The sequence below is a fragment of the Geotrypetes seraphini genome, chromosome 11 (assembly GCF_902459505.1).
Source record: "Geotrypetes seraphini chromosome 11, aGeoSer1.1, whole genome shotgun sequence".
NCBI lineage: Eukaryota > Metazoa > Chordata > Amphibia > Gymnophiona > Dermophiidae > Geotrypetes > Geotrypetes seraphini.
This window is the reverse complement of record NC_047094.1, coordinates 12,394,121-12,416,261: the sequence shown is the minus strand read 5'-3', so window position 1 is coordinate 12,416,261 and position 22,141 is coordinate 12,394,121. Positions and strand designations below refer to the sequence as shown.

General features: G+C 45.1%; 1 long non-coding RNA gene across 1 annotated transcript in view; it reads left to right on the top strand.

Annotated features, from left to right (window-relative positions):
• The first annotated feature begins 570 nt into the window (after positions 1-570).
• The window catches only part of LOC117369438, a 44,854-nt gene continuing 23,283 nt past the window's right edge, over positions 571-22,141 (top strand). The window contains exon 1 of the long non-coding RNA XR_004541142.1: positions 571-770. This is a non-coding gene — a long non-coding RNA (uncharacterized LOC117369438). The remainder of the gene's footprint in view (positions 771-22,141) is intronic.

Sequence of the window (22,141 nt, the reverse complement as noted above, 5' to 3'; positions counted from 1 at the left end):
TAAATCTACAATCCAAGAATTACATCTTGCAACAGCAGTAACTGATGTACAGGCAACAACTCTTCTTAAAAGTTATGAAACCCTTCCACATCCTCCCACCTCCTGGCTCCTACTGGAATATCCCTGACGGTTCCTTTTTCAAAAATGGCACAGCCAGCCCCCTAGTGGTAGTCTCTCAGTACTTCTGTTAAGGGCCAGCTGACAAAATAAACATCACAAAGTCTGAGGAATGCATCATCTGCAGTTATATTTATTTAAATTTATTTCTAGACCACTGTCTCCTCAGGTCTAAACCTGAGGCAAAGTACAATTTCACATCATAATAATAATGAAGCATTAAGTACTGCTGGCTAATCAATTCTATAGCGGAAGAAAAAAAAGCAAAAATTTGTCATTTTTCAGTCTAATCAGCAAATGCCTCAGTAAAAATAAATGCCTTCAGATGTTTTCTAAAAGTACAATCGTTTCTATCATTCTGATTGTAGGGCTAGACGTCAAAAATCCACTACTCCATACATTTAAATATTTTCAGGGTTTTTAGTGCTTCTGAGCTAATGATGAGAAAAGACCCTGCACAGCCTTCAATACATATAGCTCAGGGATTCCCCCCTCCCAAGGGATCGGATTGTGAGCGGCTCCTGTACTGACCCAGGAGAAGAAGTGAAGCTCCGCTGATCTCCACTGAAGCCTGAAGCTATTCCTCAGTGAGACAAGAGGGAAAGAAAAGCTGCCTTCTCACACCTCCGGGCGCATCGCTCAACATAAAACAGGTCAGACATTTTGATTAAGAGAAGGCTGGATGGATGTGTATAATCTTTGGGGGTCAGTGATCAAGGAAATTTGACAGCTGAAGCTGCCCCTTTCCCCATGCTCACCATCCTCCCCTCCCCCAGGCACAGGCAGAGAGCAAAGAACAGATGGTTGGGTTGACGTTTTTTGTGGACAGATATATTTTTCCTTATTCAAAGGTTTACTTTGTGGTCTCAGAATTACTAGCTTAAAGAGTTCATGGCACTGTTTACCTCCAGGGGTTCCCAGTCTCCCAGTCAGGCGCTACCCACAGATGCATTCCCACCATCACTCCATTTCTGCCAGCCTTTATTATGTCTTTTTGGGACTTAGCACACAGATCAGTAGGGGGCAGGGACTGTTTACAGTACTCCCCCGTGAATTTGCGGCTTCAGTCATTTGCAGGGTGTTTTTTCTTAGTTCTCCTGCTGCTTTCACCATCGATTATTATTAGCGCGGCTGCTACGAGGGTAGATTGGGCAGGGGGGGGGGGAGAGAGAGAAGAGATCGGTGGCAGATGCAGCGGTAGAGCTCGTACACACGATGGAGCCTTCCAGCCGACATCACCGTGGCAATGAGAAGCCAAAAATGGAGCGGGGAGGTGGGGCCTAAAAGAAATCAGGCATTTTTGGACCACATCCATTTTTTTTGGCGGATTTTCAAACTTCGCGGGGACTCCTGGAATGTAACCTCCTCGAATTTCGGGGGAGTACTGTACTTCAGTATTTTAAAAAAGAGTTCCTCCTCTGCTGCCCCCCCCCCACCCCAAGTGCCTTCCTGCAAACTGTTTATAGGGCTGACCTCGGACAAAATGTTAACCAGGGCAAGGATTGTTATTACTGTTCTCCTTCCTCTTTGGGTTCACTTGCTAGAAGACTCGCTGAGGGGAAGATTCTCTAATATCGCCGGAAAAATCCGACGGGCTTCCCTACATGTAACAATTTCAAAAATACGAGCGATTCTCAAAAAACTGAGAACTTACATGAGTCAATGGTGACAGCAATCAGCGTGTGCGCCATCTTGGGGGGGTGGGGGGGGGTGCCGGCACCCGCCCTCCTCTCCAACCCCCTGCCACGCACTTGCGCCCCTTCCCTCATACCTCTTTCACTTTCCTGCTGCGAGCGGTATCACGACTTGCTGCCCGCATTGGTGTCGCCTCTGACGTCAACTCCGGGTCCCGCACCTAGGAAATGACGTCAGAGGGAGAGCCGACGCGACGCGGGCTGCAAGTTTGTGATGCTGCTTGCGCTGGGAAAACGAGAGAGGTACAGGGGAAGGAAAAGGGGGGCGCGCATGCGGGGGGGAGGGAGCGAGGAAAAAGGCAGAGGATGGGCACCACCGTCCTGGGTTCCACTCACTCTTGCTAGGCCACTGCCTAGCAGTTCAGACCTTACAATCTAGTAATTATTTTGCTACTCTACGAGCAGAATTTGCATCCTGGAGATAATTCTAAAAGATGCCTCTATTTGAACCCCCTGAGGATGTGCCATAGAAGCCTAGTTTTAACCGCATCCATGCTTAAAACACTGGTTAACAAGTCTCCACCGTGCCAACCATATAGGCAGCCCAACACGATATCCCCAAATATTGCCGAAAGCATTCGGCTTACCAGTCAAGATGTCTTCCCTCCCTGAGCCGCACCGCACCCTCACTCGCGGCATGTGACAATAAGGTGATCTTATGACACTCGAGTTACCGAAGCTTCACCTGTCTTTGGCCATTTGTGGGACAACAAGAAAGGCGCGGCCTTGGCTTGCCTTTCTAGATCTTGCTTCTCTTGTTCGGAAGCACTAAAGTGGAGAAAAGCTCCACGGAGAATGTGGGCATTGATCCCACTGCCTCTCTACCATTTGAGCTAATTCCCCTTGCCGAGTGTACACTTAACGCACATGAGGACGCCTCATAGATTATGGATTTTATCCTCTTGTCTCTAGCATCTCCACTGATGTCTCTCTTTTGTTACTCCTCGCCTATAGCTTATCCCAGGAAAACCTTGTGTTGGTGATACCAACTGAAAACATCTTCCATTCCAAATCTGGAAACACTTTAGCTATTAAAGTCCCAATCCACCATTGACACAAGGAGCCTGTCTTCGGGGTGACGTGGGGGACAGAATTTGTTCCTGTCCCCGTGGATAACCATGGGAAACCATCCCCGTATCATTCTTTAAGGAGAGAGAGAAGAATCAGAATATGAATGGCCACAACCACTGACCCGCAAGCTTTGCTTTGAAGAATGCTGGTGTAGAAGGACCGAGGTTGAAACAGACACTACAGAATGACAGTCTCTGGTATCCAGAGCAGATATTGTGATGTCATAATGCCTCATTCCACCAGTGCCTAAGAGCCAATCACATCAGTGATGTCACAATGGCTTCATTATCCTTGGCTCACATAAGAATCAGAGTATGAATGGCCACAACCACTGACCCTCAAGCTTTGCTCTGAAGAATGCTGGTGTAGAAGGACCGAGGTTGAAATAGACACCAAAGAATGACATGGGATGGATTCCCCGTGGTTATCCGCAGTGACTGTATCTTCATACTAGAACTGCTATACAGTGTTTAGACAGGATCTCTTGAAAATGACAAAGTTTAATAGGCGACCCGTCAAAAAATGCGCTAGGCAAACGCGCGCAGACAAATATACGCATGACAACCGCGCGCACCAACAAATATGTGGACGGCCAGTGCGCACACTGATACACGCGCGCACGACGCCAGCACATGACAATCATGTCGGTGCACGCGATTGACTTGTGCGCGTGTGTCGATGCGCACATTTATCTGGGCGCGTTTATCTTGGTGTAAGAGCATAAGAACTGCCATCACCGAATCAGACTTACGGTCCGTCAAGTCCGGCAATCCGCACACGCGGAGGCCCTGCCAGGTGTGCACCTGGCGTAAATTAAGTCGCTCATGCACCATTTAATTATGGGCAATATTTATTACTGGTGGTTTGCAAGATATAATTCTGTATGGGTCAACCAAAGTTAGGCATAGGATGATCCATGCCAAGTGTGTTTCGAGTTTCAAGCTCATTAGGATTTTATGTACTGCCTATCAAGGTTATCTAAGTATTGTGTTCAGTTTTGGAGACCGTATCTGGCGAAAGACGTAAGAAGACTTGAGGCGGTCCAGAGGAGGGCGACGAAAATGATAGGAGGCTTGCACCAGAAGACGTATGAGGAGAGACTGGAAGCCCTGAATATGTATACCCTAGAGGAAAGGAGAGACAGGGGAGATATGATTCAGACATTCAAATACTTGAAGGGTATTAACGTAGAACAAAATTTTTTCCAGAGAAAGGAAAATGGTAAAACCAGAGGACATAATTTGAGGTTGAGGGGTGGTAGATTCAGGGGCAATGTTAGGAAATTCTATTTTACGGAGAGGGTGGTGGATGCCTGGAATGCGCTCCCGAGGGAGGTGGTGGAGAGTAAAACTGTGACTGAGTTCAAAGAAGCGTGGTATGAACACAGAAGATTTAGAATCAGAAAATAATATTAAATATTGAACTAGGCCAGTTACTGGGCAGACTTGTACGGTCTGTGTCTATGTATGGCCGTTTGGAGGAGGATGGGCTGGGGAGGGCTTCAATGGCTGGGAGGTTGTAGATGGGCTGGAGTAAGTCTTAACAGAGATTTCGGCAGTTGGAACCCAAGCACAGTACCGGATAAAGCTTTGGATTCTCGCCCAGAAATAGCTAAGAAGAAAAAAAAAAAAAAAAATTTAAATTGAATCAGGTTGGGCAGACTGGATGGACCATTCGGGTCTTTATCTGCCGTCATCTACTATGTTACTATGTTACTAAGCGGTTTTTACAATCAGGTACTCAAGCATTTTCCCTATCTACCTTGGTGGGCTCCCAAGCTATCTAATGTACCTGGGGCTATGGAGGACTGAATGACTTGCCCAGGATCACGAGGAGCAGCGCAGGGTGTGAATTCTGAAAAGGGCACTCTGTGAGGAACAGCCGTAATAGAATACTAGGCTAGTGCACATCTCATGTCTAGCTGTGGGCTGGTGGAAATGCTCACACACAGCCAATGTATGGTTACCATATGGCTCCAGAAAAAAGGAGCACGGATCGAGTCAGCTGGGTTTTACTTCTATTGCTTTCAACGGAAATAAAAACCCGGATGTCTCAGTCCGTTCCCCTTCTTCTGGCGCCACATAGTAACCCTAAACCAATGGGAGTAAGGTACATAAGAACATAAGAATGGCCGCTGCTGGGTCAGACCAGTGGTCCATCGTGCCCAGCGGTACGCTCGTGCGGCGGCCCTCAGATCAAAGATCAGTGCCCTGAGACTAGCCCTAGCACGTTCTGGTTCAGCAGGAACTTGTCTAACTTTGTCTTGAATCCCTGGAGGATGTTTTCTCCTATAACAGCCTCCGGAAGAGCGTTCCAGTTTTCTACCACTCTCTGGGTGAAGAAGAACTTCCTTACGTTTGTACGGAATCTATCCCCTTTCAACTTTAGAGAGTGCCCTCTCGTTCTCTCTACCTTGGAGAGGGTGAACAACCTGTCCTTATCTACTAAGTCTATTCCCTTCAGTACCTTTCGATCATGTCCCCTCTCAATCTCCTCTGTTCAAGGGAGAAGAGGCCCAGTTTCTCTAATCTTTCACTGTACGGCAACTCCTCCCTTTTGAGTAGTGCCGTGTAGTTTTTCATGTACGGCGACCAGTGCTGGACGCAGTACTCTAGGTGAGGGCGCACCATGGCCCGGTACAGCGGCATGATAACATAAATGCAGGTATTCTATAACATGACACCTAAATTCTAGGAACGTCCCTGACTTGCTCATGCCCTTCCCATGACCACACCCCCTTTGGAATTGTGCGCCATGAAATTTAGGTATGCATGTTATAGAATAGGACAAAGGGTGGATCCACACATATCTCACAATTACTGCTTATTAAGCTAATTACGTTACACACATATCTGTGATCGGCACTCAAAACTGAGCACTAGATAATGACATGGGGACAAATTTTTCCCCGTCCCCGTGGGAACTCATTTTCCCATCCCATTCCAACAAGTTCTTTTCCTGTCCCTGCCCCATTCCTGCAAGCTCCGTCCTCATCTGCACAAGCCTCAAACACTTCAAAATCCTAAGTAGCAACATTCTAGAGCTCAGATTGTGATGTCATAATGCCTCATTCCACCAATGCCTAAGCTCCGTCCTCATCTGCACAAGCCTCAAACCCTTTCAAATCCTAAGTAGCAACATTCTAGAGCTCAGATTGTGATGTCATAATGCCTCATTCCACCAATGCCTAAGCTCCGTCCTCATATGCACAAGCCTCAAACGCTTTCAAATCATAAGTGTTTGAGGCTTGTGCAGTTAAGGCAGAGCTTACAGGAATGGGACAGTGACAAAACTCATGGGGACAGGACGAGGAAATTGAGTTCCTGCAGGGACGGGGAGAAATTTGTCCCCGTGTCATTCTCTACTGAGCACCTAAGTATGACCTAAAGAGAATTTAGGGGCAAATGAATTTATCTACCTCTTGGTAATGAGTCCATCTTGCCCTGCATTTGCCCGATTTTTGTGAGCTCTTTACTAATTATCTGCCGCAGAGCAGCTTCTCTTGCGTTGCGGTCGTTGCAGTAACTTTCTGATTGGGGGAGGAGGTGAGATCGGTCGACTCCTTTCTAGCTGTGAGAAACAGACGTGGAGACTGGACCATGGTGGCCTACAATTACCTCAGTAATTGAGTTTGAAAGGCGGAGAACAAATGATTGCTATGACCTATGAGGTAGTCAGAGAACACAGTTTGGCAGCTCGGAGGAAAATTCCCACAGAAGTACAGCACGTCCAACCAGCTCAAATCAAGCCCTCGAGTTTTACATAGAAACATAGAAATAGACGGCAGATAAGGGCCCACGGCCCATCCAGTCTGCCCACCTTAATGTCCCTCCCCTACCTTTGCCCTGTGAATAGATCCCATGTGCCGATCCCATTTGGCCTTAAAATCAGGCACGCTGCTGGCCTCAATCACCTGCAGTGGAAGACTATTCCAGCGATCAACCACTCTTTCAGTGAAAAAGAATTTCCTGGTGTCACCTCGTAGTTTCCCGCCCCTGATTTTCCACGGATGTCCTCTTGTTGTCGTGGGACCCTTGAAAAAGAAGATATCTTCCTCCGCCTCGATGCGGCCCGTAAGATACTTGAACGTCTCGATCATGCACTTTTTCTTCTGCGGCTGGTGACAGTTCACACTTCTTGTAGGGTGTCGTCTCTTAGGGTTACTCTAGTGCTCTCTCAGCATCTCCTTGTCCTGGCGCTCTGCGTCCAAAGATAATACTGTGATATGTCCAAAGATAATACTGTCCTATGAACTGATCAGCAGCTGCTGTTGTCCTTGGCACTCTGCTATCATTCATCACTTTCTGTAGATTGGCAAAGAGTCCTGGGCCTGTGGTGGATAGTAGAGAATGACACACGGGGACAAATTTTTCCCTCATCCCCGCGGGAACTCATTTTCCCGTCCTGTGGGTGGTCAATATTACGCCGATTTTTAAAAATGATTCCAGGGGAGATCCAGGAAATTACAGAGCGGTAAGCCTCACTTCAGTGCCGGGCAAAATGGTAGAAACAATTATAAAAAATAAAATTGTGGAACACGTAGACAGACATGATTTAATGAGATGGAGTCAGCATGGGTTCAGCCGAGGGAGATAAGAACATAAGAACATAAGCAGTGCCTCCGCCGGGTCAGACCATAGGTCCATCCCGCCCGGCAGTCCGCTCCCGCGGCGGCCCAGACTGGTCACGACCTGTCTGTATCACCAGAAGAGGCTCCCTTGCCACCTTGGTTTCTCATTTAAGTCCTGCCTCGCCACTTTGCTTGACTGCTTTGAAGGTTGAATACACATGTGGCTAAAGGTGAGCCGGTTGACATAGTGTATCTCGATTTTCAGAAAGCTTTTGATAAAGTTCCTCACGAGAGGCTCCTGAGAAAATTAAAGAGTCATGGGATAGGTGGCAAAGTTCAGCTGTGGATTAGGAATTGGTTATCGGATAGAAAACAGAGGGTAGGGTTAAATGGTCATTTTTCTCAATGGAGGAGAGTAAACAGTGGAGTGCCGCAGGGGTCTGTACCCGGACCGGTGTTATTGAACTTATTTATAAATGATCTGGAAACTGGAACGACGAGTGAGGTGGTTAAATTTGCAGATGACACTAAACTGTTCAAAGTTGTTAAAACGCATGCGGATTGTGAAAAATTGCAGACGGACCTTAGGAAATTGGAAGACTGGGCGTCCAAATGGCAGATGAAATTTAATGTGGACAAAAGCAAAGTGATGCACATTGGAAAGAATAACCTGAATCACAGTTACTGGATGTTAGGGTCCACCTCGGGGGATTAGCGCCCAAGAAAAGGATCTGGGTGTCATCGTAGACAATACGATGAAACCTTCCGCCCAATGTGTGGCGGCGGCCAAAAAAGCCAACAGGATGCTGGGAATTATTTTAAAAAGGGATGGTTAAGAAGACTAAGAATTGTTAATGTTCAATAATTTTTATTGAGTTTTAGAAATAAAATGTACATAACAAAAATCTTACAAAGAAGATCATCTCAACTCAGTTAATACATTGTAGATATATAAAATCAAAAAAATCAACAATCAATTATCATTACAATACAAACACGATAAAGTACCTTAAAACACGCCCTCCTCCCTTCCCCCATCCCATTTCCAAATATTACTAATAAATAGTGCTTCACTTTCTGATTACTCCAAAACGGCCTGCTCTGATTGATAATTGCTGTATATAAGGTTCCCAGGTCATCCCAAATTTACTCTGGTTTTTATAAGATGGGGGGGGCGCCCTCCCAATGTCAAACCTTCCATTTTCAGTGTGGTAATATAATGAACTAATTGCGTATAAGCATATATGTCTGTGTGTCTCATACCCGAATTAGTCAATAATACTCCTGTGTTGTGCGTTCTCATCTCGTCATTGAGGCCTGTCCTTGGCTTACTAGCCCATCTACCAGGCTACTTAAGGCAGTGTTTTTCAACCTTTTTATACCTATGGACCGTCAGAAATAAAAAATTATTCTGTGGACTGGCATCAGTCCGTGGACCGACGGCTGAAGAACACTGGGCTAAGTCGTGGGCCAGACCCCACCCATCTCCAACTAAAGTCCATCCCAGACCCTGCCCCCATAACAGTACTAATTGCACCTTGCACGTCCCTTGCCTCATCTGACGTTGCAATGTCAGAGAGAAGGCTTCCGGTTCAGGCGCAGGATGCCCATAGGAGCCAATGCCCGTGGCTCTGTGCACTGAATCAGTTAGGAAGAGGGAGCTGGCTCGAAGATAACGCCGCATCGATCGCACCGTGGACCGGCGGTTGAAGAACACTGTTTTGGGCCTGATGCACGTGCTGGCCCTGTGGACCGGCAGGAAATTTCTGTGGACCGGCACTGGTCCATGGACCGGTGGTTGAAGAACACTGACTTAAGGCAACTGTATGATGCTCTACTGGCATATCCCATACCACTCCCAATCCCAGGTCTACAGCAGACTGAAGGAGATTTCCTCCAGAATCATCCAATATTCTGCATCATCCATCTTTCCCTCAGTTCTCACAGACCTCTCTGCCCCCACAGCTATAAAACACCTCCATATTATAACGTTATGTTGTTTTGAGCCATATAAATCGCTTACCAGGGATGCGCATTCATTTTTAAACAAATGTGAGTAGAGATAATGGAGACGGGTAGGCACTGTTTCGTTCTGATTTTTGTGGGGTGAGAGGGAATGAGTGACCACCGGGGGGAGTGTGGGAGATTATTACTTAATCCCTCCAGTGGTCATCTGGTACCTTTTTGGCACGTAAGGGCCGAATTAGGCCCCGTTCAGCGCGATTCAAGTCAAATCGAGGGCCGTTTAGTGAATCACGCCGAGCGGCACCTGTTTTGGAGGGGCCCAAGAAATAGGCCAGCTCTAGGCACAACTAAAAGGTCGGCGCCCGTGCGAGCGCTTCAGCACGCCAAAGAGCAGCGATTCTGTAACAAGGCGTCTAACACGAAGCCACGCCCAGGCCTAACCTGCATAGCACCTATTTTTTTGAAGGCCGGCTAAATTTTTTAGAGGCGCCTTTTTACAGAATCGCTCTTTTTTGATAGGCGTCTAGGTATCAATTAGTGCCGATTGAAAAAAAGCGTAATTGAGCTTGTTATTCAATTTAGATAGGCGTCGATCTAGTTGGGCGCCTCCATAATAGGAAAATGGTAAAACCAGAGGACATAATTTGAGGTTGAGGGGTGGTAGTTTCAGGGGCAATGTTAGGAAATTCTACTTTACGGAGAGGGTGGTGGATGCCTGGAATGCGCTCCCGAGAGAGGTGGTGGAGAGTAAAACTGTGACTGAGTTCAAAGAAGCGTGGGATGAACACAGAAGATTTAGAATCAGAAAATAATATTAAATATTGAACTAGGCCAGTACTGGGCAGACTTGCACGGTCTGTGTCTGTGTATGGCCGTTTGGTGGAGGATGGGCAGGGGAGGGCTTCAATGGCTGGGAGGGTGTAGATGGGCTGGAGTAAGTCTTAACAGAGATTTCGGCAGTTGGAACCCAAGAAATAGCTAAGAAGAAAAAATTAAAAAATTTAAATAGAATCAGGTTGGGCAGACTGGATGGACCATTGGGGTCTTTATCTGCCGTCATCTACTATATGTTACTATGAGAGAGAGAAAGAAAAAGAGACAGAAAGAGAAAGAAATAAAATAGACAAAGAAAGAGAGAGAGAGAAAAAAAAAGAGAGAAAGAAAAAGAGACAGAAAGAGAAAGAAATAAAATAGACAAAGAAAGAGAGAGAGAGAAAAAAAAAGAGAGAAAGAAAAAGAGACAGAAAGAGAAAGAAATAAAATAGACAAAGAAAGAGAGAGAGAGAAAAAAAAGAGAGAAAGAAAAAGAGACAGAAAGAGAAAGAAATAAAATAGACAAAGAAAGAGAGAGAGAGGAAAAAAAGAGAGAAAGAGAAAGAAAAAGACAGACAAAGAGAGAGAAAGACAGAGAGAGAGAGAGAAAGACAAAGAAAGAGAGTGGTGGAGAGTAAAACTGTGACTGAGTTCAAAGAAGTGTGGGATGAACACAGAGGATAAAGAATCAGAAAATAAGATTAAATATTGAACTAAGGCCAGTTACTGGGCAGACTTGCACGGTCTGTGTCTGTGTATGGCCGTTTGGTGGAGGATGGGCAGGGGAGGGCTTCAATGGCTGGGAGGCTGTAGATGGGCTGGAGTAAGTCTTAACAGAGATTTCGGCAGTTGGAACCCAAGCACAGTACCAGGTAAAGCTTTGGATTCTTGCCCAGAAATAGCCAAGAAGAAAAAATTAAAAAATTTAAATTGAATCAGGTTGGGCAGACTGGATGGAGCATTCGGGTCTTTATCTGCCGTCATCTACTATGTTACTATGTTACTATGTAATATCAGGCGCTGGTTACAGAATTTGGGCCTTAGATGCTTTTAAAACAGGTCTAACTCCGGACACCTAAGTTCTGTCCAGGACGTCTTGGGAACAGAAGCATAGTAAGGGATGGGGGGGGGAGGGGGTGGACCGCCCCAGGTTTTATCTTGTTTGGGGGCACTGGCACCCCTCCTCCGGGACCCGCACCTGGGAAGCGACATCAGAGAAAACGCCAGAGCTGGCGCAGGCAGTACGCCGGTGGCTGCTCGTGCCGAAGTTGAAAAGGTTGAAGAGGAGCGCCGCTTACCCTTGCAACGCCACTGCTTGGGAAAGGTTCAATTATTGACCGCAAGATATCCAAGTCAAAGCATGCCCAAAGTCCGCCCGTACCACGCCCTCAACACGCCGCCCTTGCGTTTGGGGTGTACAGCAGCTCAGACGCCTCGCAAGACGTCCAGAATGATGGTTTCGAAGATCGGCACTCGGACATCCTGGTGATTAGGACCAGGATTTATGCCGCTTTCTGGATGTTTTTATTTTTTTGAAAATGAGCCCCAAAGTTATTAAGATATTTTTAAAAAATCCCTTTGTCCTCCAGGTACCTGTCCAGACCCTCCTTGAAGCCCTGTAGCGTGCTTCTGCCTATCACATCCTCCGGTAGTGCGTTCCATGTATCCACCACCCTCTGGGTGAAAAAGAACTTCCTGGCGTTTGTTCTAAACCTCTCCCCTTTCAATTTCTCGGAGTGCCCCCTTGTACTTGTGGTTCCCCATAATTTGAAAAAATCTGTCCCTGTCTATTTTTTCTATACCCTTCATGATCTTGAAGGTTTCTATCATGTCTCCTCTAAGTCGTCGCTTTTCCAGGGAGAAAAGCCCCAGCTTTTTCAGTCTGTCAGTATATGAGAGGTCCCCCATACCCTTTATTAGCTTAGTTGCTCTTCTCTGGACTCTCTCAAGTACCGCCATGTCCTTCTTGAGGTACGGCAAACCAGTACTGGACACAGTACTCCAGGTGTGGGCGCACCAATGCACGATACAGTGGCAGGATGACTTCCTTCGTCCTGGTCGTGATACCTTTCTTAATGATACCCTTCGGGGTCATTCATCTCCTTCCCCTTCCACCAGCTCTGGTTTAAACCGCAGGCAAAACTTAGACAACGCTTTTATGATGGCAAGTTCTGACCCTTATGTAATCGCTACTGTGAGATTGTCATCAAAAGAGGATCACAGCAGGCAGCATAATTAGAGGGGAGAAACCCCCCCCCCCATGCAGGCAACCAGAACTTCAGTGCAGGGCAGGGGACCCTTTATGGACTGTATACTGATTGGGCCTGGCTTGAACCATCAGACTTTTCACATGGCTGCACAGTCCGGAACAGCAGGAATGCAGTGTGGACATGTTTACGGCTTGACGTCTCCTTTCTTTCACATTCCTCTGGAATCGGTTTGCTAATCTAGCAAGACAGTTCGAGGTACAGACATCTCAGGGATGCCATTAGACTTGCAGCTGTTCTATCTACATCACACTAGAGTTAAGTCAATATTTTAAACATGAACAGACTGACAGTGATCTGGGCACCCAGGTAATAGTGTCATGGCATGAGCTCCTAACCACACATCTGATATATAGCGGTTCCAGTGGGAGTGTGTGGCACAGTGGTTAAAAGCTACAGCTTTGCACCCTGAGGTTGTGGGTTTAAATCCATGCTGCTCCCTGTGACCCTGGGCAAGTCACTTAATCCCCCCATTGTCCCTGGTACATTAGATAGATTGTGATCCCTCCAGGACAGACAGGGAGAAATGCTTGAGTACCTGGATAAATTCATGTAAACCAGTGGTTCCCAAACCTGTCCTGGGGGACCCCCCAGCCAGTCAGGTTTTCAAGATATCCCTAATGAATATGCATGAGAGAGATTTGCATACCTGTTACTTCCGTTATATGCAATCTCTCTCATGCATATTCATTAGGGATATCTTGAAAAACCTGAATGGCTGGGGGTCCCCTAGGACAGGTTTGGGAACCACTGACGTAAACCATTCTGAGCTCCCCTGGGAGAACAGTATGGAAAACTGAATACATAAATAGTGTGAAAAGCTTCAGCCTCTGATTGTGACATCATAATGCCTCATTCCACCAATAAGAGCCAACCTCATCAGTGATGTCACAACGGCTTGATTGTTCTATACTTGGCTCACTTTTACTACATTTTGATTTCTAGAGTGGTGCAGTGGTTAAAACCACACTGCTCCTTGTGACCCTGGGCAAGTCACTTAATCCCCACATTGTCCCAGGTGCATTCGATAGTTTGTGAGCCCACTGGGTCAGATAGAAAAATGCTTGAATACCTGAATAAATTAATGTAAACCATTCTGAGTTCCCCTGGAAGAATGGTATAGAAAATGGAATAAATGAACTGTGGGCCTTCAGGCAGTGCCTCATTGATAACTAGTGAGTCTGCTCATTTGATACTCCTGTACTCAAGGTTAGAAGTAAACATGACTGATACAGGGGTCGAATCCTAGTCTCCAGATTTCACATCACTCTGCTTTTAACCTTGAGGCTACACGGCCAAAAAATAAGCCACTCAGATTTCCTCCAATTTTTCAACTTGATCCTTGTTTCTATAATGAATTCCAGATGCTGCCAGATGGGAGAAGGCTGGACATGAGATGCTCTTTGGTGGTCAGTGCTGGAGCAGTAAGCGGAATATGGATTTTCCTTTTCATCACCAAAGTAACCCTTTAGATCCTTCCTGGATTTTAGGCCCACACCTTCCTCTGGTCATCACGGTCCTACTGCTGAGTCAAGCAAAATGATATACAGGAGCACATCGATTCGTTCTCACGGCAACTTTCAGGTGGTAGCATTTAGGGGGTAATTTTATTTCTTAACATGTTTATTTTATTTACTTATTAAAATTAATGAGATGCCTACACAAAAAGTTCCAAGCAACTTACAAAAACTACATATGTGACCAAAGCAACTCGCAGTAAAAAAAACAAAAACAACAAACAACCAGTACATAAAACAGTAAACATAAAATATTGTAACAATTAAAATGCTTCAGCTCGCAGTAAATAGTACAGAACACAGAAAATATAAAGGATCCCTTTTACCAAACAGATCATTTCTGTGTGCTAAGGCCATTGTTACCACAAAATGGCCGCCGTTTTCTATTTTTTAAATTAATGGCCATGTGCTAATTTTCCCATTAGCATGTGAGCCCCTACCGCCATCTATTTCTTGGGCGGTAACGGCTCACATGCAAATCATGCGCTCATCAGTTAGCGCATGGCAATGTAGCTGATTACTCTCTGCTCCCACAGCTAAAAAATAAAATCTATTTTTTAGTTGTAGGAAGCATGCGCTAATCACAGAATTACTGCGGGATGCCTGAATGCAGCCTTTTATGCTTTAGTAAGCATGCGTTAGGGCTCAGTAAAAAGATCCCGAAATAATGCAAATAAAAGATGCCCCTGAAAAGCACTTATAAAGCCTTGTGCATGTGTAAAATATATTTCAGACATGGAAAAGGGCCCTTATAAAACTGTGAGGCGGAATATGCCCATCCTGTGTGAGTTTGTTTGCCAACAAGATGGAACATACTGCTACGTACACTATCTCTACAGTAGAACATAAGAATAGCCATACTTGGTCAGACCAATGGTCCATCAAGCCCAGTAGCCCGTTCTCGCCGTGGCCAATCCAGGTCACTAGTACCTGGCCAAAACCCAAAGAGTGGCAACATTCCATGCTACCGATCCAGGGCAATCAGTGGCTTCCCCCATGTCTTTCTCAATAACAGACTGTGGACTTTTCCTCCAGGAAGTTGTCCAAACCTTTCAATGTATCATAGTTACATTATAAGTTTTTATCCTAGCTCGACACATATTAGGGATCTAATATCAATATACATGACATAGGCCAACAACAACAACAAAAATTTTTGGGGTGCCTTGGGAATTAAGATCTGTTCCTGGGATTATCTGGGATGCTGATTCAGAAAATTGCATTGGTAGACTGCATCCTCTCTAGTTTCTTAGACATGGTTAAACTTATTAATTTTTTAACCTCTATTTAAAAGACCTCTTCTGCAGAATTGGGATGTCATAACAAGCTTTCTTTTGTGAATGGGAAATGTATATATTTAAATTACTCACATTTATTTTATGTATAATGACCTTTGTTTCACAACTATTCGTCTACTTCCTTTCCTATAATTCACACTGGCATAAAAATGTAAAGCTCAAATGACAAAATCGTTTCGTGAGTTGAATACATAACACATATGTTTACATAGCACATATGCTACCTAGACTTACCATGGGAAACCTAAAGGCAGGAATTTTCAATGGTCCACAGATCAGACAACTTATAAATGACCTACATTTCATAGCATCAGTGAATGAAATCGAATCATGTGCCTGCTCTTCATTTGTTCTTGTTGTGAAAAACTTTCTTGGCAACACAAAGGCAGACAACTACACACAATTAGTAGAGGATATGCTCTTTCTAGCATGAGTGTTAAAGTCCATTATCTGCACGGTCACTTAGATCGCTTTCCAGAGAACTTTGGTGACTTAAGCGAAGAGCAAGGTGAAAGATTTCACCAAGACGTGAAAACAATGGAATCCAGATACCAAGGAAGATGAGATGCCCACATGATGGCAGACTACGGTTGGAATCTTATGCGGGATTGTCCTGGCAGATCCCACTTTCGGAAGTCTTACAAAAGGAGCTTCTTGCGTGTCGAATGACTGGAAAGCTTATGTCATAAACTTGTGCTTTTGGTATGAAATCAGTAGATTTTCTTGTGGCAAGATCCGGAAAACAGCAACAATCAAGCTCCTTGATTGTCTTCTAGGGGAAGGTAATTTCTGTTGGGTTTCTGTTCAATTTCCATTGCAGCTCCTTGTGACTCTGTCCATTGCCCCAGATACACAATAAGTACTTGTATAAAATATGCAAACCCCTTTGACTATAACCACAGAAAGGCAGTATATCAAATCCCATCCCCTTTTCTGTTCAGCACCCTAATAATTTTCAAAAGTTGGCGCCAATGCTCAGGATTACCATAAAAGGTGAGTAAGACAAGTGCCCAGGGTACTAGGCCTGAGAGGCAACAGTGCACCTTGCCAGAAGGCAGAATGCCAGTGCTCCGCTGCTCGCTTGCAATAATTTAATTAGAGGGGTACCCCAACTGGCCAGTGATGTCTTCTGAGGGGAGACCATGCCCTGGCTTAGCTGGGGAGCCAAGAGGCCCAGTGACAGGCCTGCAGGTACCGGAGCATTCTTCTGGCACTGGCCACGACCTTTCTGCAGATGGGAAGAGGATAGAGAAGAAGGAAGAGAGAACGCAAATACGTTACTTAGGAGTCATACTTGATGCTGAGCTATCGTTTAAGCAGCGTGTATCTGCCGCTCTGAGGAAAACTTATTTCAAGCTGCAGGTGTTGCGCAACTTGTGGGCTTACCTTTCTTGAAGGGGGGATTATAAACACGTTCTTCAATTGGTTGTGATGTCGAGTCTCGATTATTGTAATCTCGTCTTGCTTGGAGTGCCCTCTACTGTACTGCATGCGTTGCAGGTAGTTCAAGGTTCCATCATAAGGACGTTGTTTCGAAATTACAAAAGGTGAACATGTAGCTGCCTATTACATCAAGTTATATTGGCTTAAGATGGATTTCTGGGTTCGATATAAGTTGTTGTTGGTGGTTTACCAACATCTCCATGGGTTGGCCCCCCAAATACCTAACTGATTGTCTGGAGTATTATATTGCGCTTCCCAAGTTGCATTCCTCTGAACATTGCGCTCTGTGGATCCCAACAAGAAAGGAGTTGAGACTTCAAACATCGAGGGTGGAGGTGTTGTCCTGCATTGGTCCAGAGAAATGGAACAGGCTTCCACAATATATACGGCAGCAAGAGAATATGGCGACATTGAAGAGATGGCTGAAACGAAATATGGCTGAAGAACAGATGTCTGTGTTGTGGTTATGGAGGATGTTGAAGGTGATCGCTGTTGACTGTTTTATGGTTTTATTGTATTTTTGTATGGTTTGATGCTTGTAATGGTATTTATTATGTCTGTTCATTTGTACTTCGCTTTGTATAAGGCGAATAATAAATAAATACAAAGGAACATAAGGTGATATGAGAAGGAATGTTACTTCTAAAAGCACATTGGTTACCTGTGGCACACCGCATTCTCTATAAAATATCTTTACTCACCTTTAAATCATTGCAATATAAAACCCCTTCATTTATTTACAAAGTTTTAATCCCATACTCCTCTCAAAAAACTTTAAGATCAAACGAACAACTTTTATTGGTTATTCCTACCCTTAAAATGATCAATACACAAAGGCAATTCATTTTTACAGTTACAGCACCGCAAACGTGGAACTCCCTCCCGCTATACTTACGACAGGAGAAAAACCTTGATAAATTTAAAGGCCAACTTAAGAGCTTTCTTTTTAAAGACGCTTTCAATGTTTAATTGAAAAGCTAATTGCTCTTTATAGTAATAATTCATTCTACTTAATTATGTATTTTATTCCCAATAAACTAATTTTCCCTTACCCTTTGTATTTACCCTTAATTGTTCTTCCTTTTCTATCAGACAATGTAGTTCTTTCCCCTCCACCCTAATGTATCATGTTGTATTTTGTCTATGTTTAAAGATTTTTTCTTTTTAATCAATTTTGTTCTTGTTTACCCAATATTAATATTTTATGTACATCGCTTAGTAATTATTGATAGGCGATTGATCAAATATTGAATAAACTTGAAACTTGAAAAGACATGGACGGTAGATGACGAGAGAGAGAAACAGAGAAAGGAGAGTGAAAGAAGGAGTAAGAAAGAAACAGAGAGATGCTGGACGCTGAGGAAGAGGATGAAGGCTGCTTTGCTTACTCAAAAGTCTGCGTATCAACCAGTGACAGAACAAGGATGGAACGCATATAAACGAGAATAATAAACATAGAAATAACACACAAGGCAAAGAAATAAAATCGAACATGAGCACCGAGGATTAGGTTGGAGGGAAGACCGAAGAGAGGCTGCGATTCACCATTCTGGGACCTTGGAGATTGTTGTAACAAAGAAAGCGACTGGCAACAGACAGAAATGAAGACACCACAACTGATTAGCGCATTCCTGAGCAGCTTATCATAGGCGCTGAGTTTCAGCCTCTCCGAGAGTTCATACAGCAGATGATAACACGCAGAAGGCGAGAACACAGAGGTGCAGCCGCAGCTCCCCCTTCCTGACCATTAAAATCTCTTCTTAATGTAAACCAATTCCAGTGTATTAACTAAAACACTAACCTTGCAAAAGCAATCTGAAACGCACTGTACGTTTTTTGGCCTCGTAACAACTTTTTGGAGTTAAACAGGTCAAAGGGCAAGATTCTGTGCTTTGGTCACTACGAAGCTATTCCAGTTACAGAATTGATCTTACCTTCAGGGGAGGTGAGGCCCCTCTGTAGCACCCCTAACCTCCCCAGAGCTCCATTCCTCAAATCAGCTGCTCTTAGCTGTACCCTTCTCCTCCACTGCCAGTTCCAGACTTTGCTCCTTTCATCTAGCTGCCCCCTATGCCTGGAATAAATTACCCAAGTTTGTCCGCTAAGCCCCTTCCCTTGTTTAAAAGCAGACTGTAAACCCACCCTTCAATCCATAACCCCTACTCCCCACTGCTCACCACCCTAGCCACCCTGGGGGGCAGATCTAGGGGGGGGGTCCGGATTTTCCCATTGGAAAATCTGGCAACCCTACCCTAACTCTATCCCCCACCCTTGCATTCTGTTTGTCTGTCCTGTCTGTTTAGACTATAGTGTAAGCTCCTTCGAGCAAGGGCTGTCTCCGTCGTGACTCTGTACAGTGCTACGGACGTCTGGTAGTGCTCTAGAAATAATTGATAATAACATGGAGGAGGGAATCTCTCAGGGAGGACACAGGGCAGCTAGAATAGTAGGGGCCCTTGTCCATCAAAGTTCACACAAACACTCCCTAGTTCCCTTCCCATTTGAAATCTGGATAAAAGTGGTAAAAATGATATAAATGCAGATGGTGATCCATAATACAGTCCTGGGTCTGGCATAACGCTGTCATAGAGTCAGCTCAATTGCAGCTCCCAGAGAAAGAACAGAGCAGGGCAGTAGCTACCATTACACAAATTAGGTCATCACCTAGAGCAGGGCTCTTCAACCTTTTTGTACCTATGGACCGGCAGAAATGGAGGAATTGTTTTGCGGACCGGGATTTGAGGAGTGCCGGTGTGGACTCGGGTGCCGCTGCTGGACTGCCAAGGGGGAAGGGGGAGTGACTTTTCCTATTAGGAGGCTTCTCCTCAGCCTACCTGGGGGCTCGGGAGGTCGTGTCTTGCTGCTCCGGTTCCGTGCCACGTGTTGCAGCAGCGGGACCTTCATTCCTTTTGGCCGGGTCTGGGAGCGGGGGGATTTTCCGCTCCTTCCGGGGAGGACCGAGAGGAGAGCGCAGGCTGGGGAGGCGATGGCTTTCTGTGCATGCACAATGGATGACTTCAGGCAGCACGGTTAGCGGACTCGCCACGTGGCGCCCGCTTCATGCACCTCCAGCGGTCTTTGATCCAGAGTTGCCCATCGGCCACTGCACCAGGTTCGTGTGAGCTTCCCGTTGGCGGCCCTGGCACTGCCTGGAGGTGTTGGAGGATGGCTGCACTGATGTTTTTGCCTGGGTAGTCCACGAGGCGTTTGCAGCGAGCTACTTTTTTAACTTGGTGCTTGCAGGGGACGCTGGTCCTTCGCAGACTGGTGGGAGATTTTTGCAGACCGGCACCTGTCCACGAACCACTGGTTGAAGAACACTGACCTTGAGTGTCAAACTTAAGAAGGGTGGCAGAAAAAGAACCAGGGCAGGGAAGGCTAGGGTTATTTTTCCATCTGCATGACTCTGCCCTGTTCCACCCTAGTCCACCGCCCCATACAAGCCTCATTTCTTCGGGCACGGAGCTGGAGCGCATCTGCACCTGCGCAGATGCGCTTCAGCCCCGGCCCTGGTCTCACCGGCTTTTCAAAACCCGTTCTGAGCTCCCTGGGGAGAAAAGTATAGAAAATTGAATTAATAAATAAATGCTATCCAACCAAATCAATATTACTATTTTGTTGAGCGATTGACCAAGTCTCTTTCAACTGCATTAATGAGGTGTTTGTGTCAGTGCCCCCAGGTCATTTCCTAGATCAGGGGTGTCAAAGTCCCTCCTCGAGGACCTCAATCCAGTCGGGTTTTCAGGATTTCTCCCAATGAATATGCATGAGATCTATTTGCATGCACTGCTTTCGTTGTATGCTAATAGATCTCATGCTTATTCATTGGGGAAATCCGACTGGATTGCGGCCCTCGAGGAGGGACTTTGACATCCGTGGTCTAGAATAATGTAAAATAAGCTAAACTGATTAAAAAATGGCAAGGAAGAGATTTTCATTACCGTCCTTAGAAGGACTATTGTACAACATATGTGGCTTTAAAAAGAAAAGCCTTCAAGTTACTTTTAAATTTGTCATGGGATGCAATTTCTCTTATATAATTTGGTGCTGAATTCCAGATGGTAGGGACCGTAACAGAAAAGATGCTAGTGTGCATAGTGTTAACGTATCTTAAAGAGGGGATGGATAGCAAGTTTTGATTGGATGAACGCAATGTACGATGGGGAGTATAGGGGATTGATAGCCTGTTAATAAAATCAGGTTGGCCGGAAGTTTTAGTCTTGTAAGTCAGCAACATTATTTTATAGGTAACTAGCTGATGCCCCGGCGTTGCACGGGTATTTAATTATAGCAATAACACTGTAAATGGATTCAAATAAAGATACTTTATAGTGGTGAATGAAATTATTTTTTTACAGCTTTATAAAAAGTACAATATTCAAATTATAATGTGAAATATTTGACAAAATGAATACAATACAACTAACACAAAACTTGATTATAAACAACATTTTTAGTTTCACCTCCAGGAGCAAGAACATATAAATTCTTGGGTGAAGAGACCCCCAGAACATATCACCCCAGTTAGTGAGGGATCTGCATACCAAGTTTCGTTCAAATCGGTCAAGCTGTTTTAGATTTACTGTGAGAATGGCAGCTGTTTACATTTTTTCCATTGACTTGAATGGGTGAAATCTGATGTTCTGTTTGTAGCTCCGCCCACGTGTGCAGGTGGGCCGCGAGACTCCCAGAACATATCACCCCAGGTAGTGAGGGATCTGCATACCAAGTTTCGTTCAAATCGGTCAAGCCGTTTTTGCGTGATCGCGGCACATACACACATACACACACACATACACACCTCCGATTTTATATATATAGATTCGATGATCTATAGGAAGCCAGTGAGCGTTGATTAAGAGAGGTATGACATGATCGTATTTACGTGCTTTTGAAATAATTTTAATGGCAGTATTTTGAATAATTTGAAGATGTTTTTATTTCTTTCTTAGTGATTCCTTTCTATAATGCATTACTGTAATCCAAGCATGAAATAATGAGCGAATGAATAAGAATATTTAATGATGATCGATCTAATAGGGTGGCAAGAGACCTAACCATTCGAAGACGGTAGAAACATTTCTTAACTACTGAGCTTATTTGTTCATGGAAAGAGAGCTTAACCGGGTACCTATCTTGAAGGAGTGGCTCCCAAAATCTAGGGCAGAGATCCTCAAACTACGGCCCTCCAAGATCATTTTACCTGGCGCCCACTCGAGAGTTGACCTGCTCTTATCGTGGCTTTGTCACTATAGCGCTCTGCAATTCTCACCGCTCCTCACTGCGCGCCGCCAGTAACCCCCCTCACGTGAGCTGGATGGCCCAGACACACAGCGCCGACGTCACGCTTCCATGCCGTATGACCCATCCGCTGAGCGCGTGGGCT